The sequence below is a fragment of the Protomyctophum parallelum genome, assembly GCF_964188405.1.
Source record: "Protomyctophum parallelum genome assembly, chromosome: 7".
NCBI classification, from domain to species: domain Eukaryota; kingdom Metazoa; phylum Chordata; class Actinopteri; order Myctophiformes; family Myctophidae; genus Protomyctophum; species Protomyctophum parallelum.
In genome coordinates, this window is record NC_139705.1 from 21,721,020 (window position 1) to 21,724,008 (window position 2,989).

Consider the following 2,989-nt stretch of genomic DNA (forward strand, 5'->3'; position numbering starts at 1 on the left):
CTCAGACTGGACAAAATTCTGTTTTATTAATTAAATAAAAAAGTTACATAGTGCCGCTTTAACGATGAACCTTTATGTTAAAACCCACCGAAAATCGAAAATGTGTTGCTTGGTGATCCAAACTGCAAGTAATTTCTCTTTGATAATTGTCTCCCATTTCTCCCAATTTAGGATTTTTGACAGTATTAAGCACAACGGGTCATGGTTGTCTCTACACTCACCCCAAGACCACACAGTGGGGGTCAGCAGTGACCAGGACTATGGGGTAAATGGGAATTGTTTGAAATAACAGCTAAACTGTCCACGACGTTGAGACAAAATCTGTCTGGAGCCGAGGGGAAGTGTACTTGGAATTTGGAAGAGGGGAAGAGGTCTAGTGTTGGCTGCCTGACACCTTCCAGAGTCTCCATCCATCCATGTCTCCATCTCGCCTGTGTTTTCCAATTAATTAAATTAGCAGATATGCCGAGGGTTGTTTGTCCCCAGTCTCATATCTCCAGAATTCCAAACGTCTCCTGTGGCACCGAGGCGATGGAGAAAAGGGGGCTGCCTTTAAAAAGAAGAATGTGGGCCATTGTGTTGATCAACTCCAGAGGATTTATGAACACACTAGTCGCTGTTTAAACAAGATATTAATCAGCGGTAAAGGGAACAATGCATTGGATGGAAAGAGGATATGGAATGTTAACCCTGAAGCGCGCTAGACGAAGCCCTTCTACTTCCAAGACACAGACAGACACACAGACAGCTTGACAAACGTAAATACCAGAGTGACACTTCACAGTCTGCAATCTGTAGTGTATAGTTCAAGTACTGTGTAGTTGTTTGGACAATTTACAAACAGTACCAAACAGGACACTAATAACTCTTAGTTAGTGGATGCAGAACATGTCATATCATATTTGTGGCATATTTGAAATAGCTTGGTCTGCCGTTTTTAAATAGTGGGCTGAATTGAGCCCACTAAAAATATATATTGAAAAGTAGATGATTGTTTTGGCGCCAATCTATTGCATTTCCTTGGAAGACCACGTCACTGATGGCGAGTTAGAGATTTTACACAAAGCTGTTTGCAGTGTTCATTTGTCCAATTTGCAACTAAGAGAGTTAAATTAACATCAAGCTGACATGTTATAGTGTTGTTTTGTTTGGCAACTTGCTCTCGTGATCCCACTGCTCTTGTTGCATCAACATTTAATTATGTTATAAAAATATCTCATCCACCCGTCGCCTTCATGCTGAGTGTGTGTGTGTGTGTGTGTGTGTGTGTGTGTGTGTGTGTGTGTGTGTGTGTCAGTGCTTTAGAGACTTTTGCTATTATTCCTGTCCAGGGAGAGGCTCCAGTGATTTTTGTGGGCTATAGTTCCTGCTATTGTTCTTTATCTCCTTTATGGGATGCTTGTCCTGACCCCACTGCGTTGTTATTTGCAAACGACCTTGTCTATGAGGCTGGCGGGTGGCGGCCCACCTCTGCTTGTGTCTCCTATACCTCTCCCATCCCTTTCCGTTCGACGAGCCTCTGGTTCCATTAGCACTTCTCCTCCCGTTGTCCACAGCATGTCCACATTCATCCAGATCATCACTCATGTCTTTATGATCATCCAGACTCGGAACAATTGTGGGCCCTGCGCTTCCCTTCGTGAATTCATCGCAATTTGTCACTCGCACTATCACGACTCGAAGCAGGCCAGGTCAATCTAAACAATTATTGAAATTCCTTGTAAAGTTTATTTTACTCTAGATTATCATTCTGAATAACTTTAGGAAACAGGGTAGTGAGGCAAGGCACAGATAGATGGTATACTTTGTGGCATATCCAACTAACAAGGTATAGTATAGTCTTCATTATTTTTCTCTCTATTGAGAATTACTTTCTGCCCGACTGTACCTGTAATTAAGCATGCCTAGATTTCCCTAGACAACGTGCAGTGATCTAATTACACTTTGTCCAAGTTCCCTGGAATTCGTTTCACTTCTCTACTGTACAACACAACTAATAATAGCCGGTAACCTGCTACATCTCGACTAGTTGGTGGTTCTATAATTAGGTCCGACTGGTATTCAGCCAGCTCATTAGGTGTGATGAGTTTCCAGTGAAATGTGAGTGCATTGTATTCCATTGCAGTTGTGATGAACATCTCCTGACCTCCGCCACACCTACAACAGCCATGTTGTCCATTCATCAAACATCTGTGTCATCCATCTCCGGGGCACTTTGGTGGAAAGTAAATAAGTACATTTACTGTGCTGTACTTACCCATTCAGGACGGGAACCCCTTTTGGTGTTTTAAGCATTATGTTATACTGTACTTCAGGTATTGAAAAATAGCAGATCTACAAGCTCGTAGCGGGGCACCGAGCTTGTAGATCTGCTATTGTAGATCTGCTGGGAGGGTCCTGGAACAACATATTTTCAGATGGGGGTCGGCGGCCAATTACCGGTATATATAGTTTTTGGGGTCCTTGACATGACAAACTTTGAGAACCACTGACACATAGGTTTTTCAGAAAACTTCATGATTTAGAAGACATTTTGTAGAATCTGGTGACTGGTCTCAGTCCTAAAAGTACAATTATTAGGTACTTTTACTTTACTAAAGTATTTCCGATTTTCAATACTTTTTTTTCTACCCGAGGAAAATATTGCATAGCTCACACTGTGTCACATCGCTATTGTACAGATCTGCCATTGTGAGCTAGATCTGCTTATACATTAGAAAACTTGAGAAACGGGACATTCTGCATAATGCATACTTTCTACTTTTGGTACTTTAAGTACATTTTGATACCAACACGTTTGTACTTTTCTTCAAGTAAATGTTGAATTCTGGACTATTTCTACATTGCCGTATTGACACTTTTACTCAAGTAAAAAATTTGAATACCTTTCCCAGCTGGGGTCCCTCTGGGGCTGCCGTGTGTGTGCGCTGGTGTGGGTGTGTGCGCTGGTGTGGGTGTGTGTGCAGGATGCGTCCTTCACAATGACATT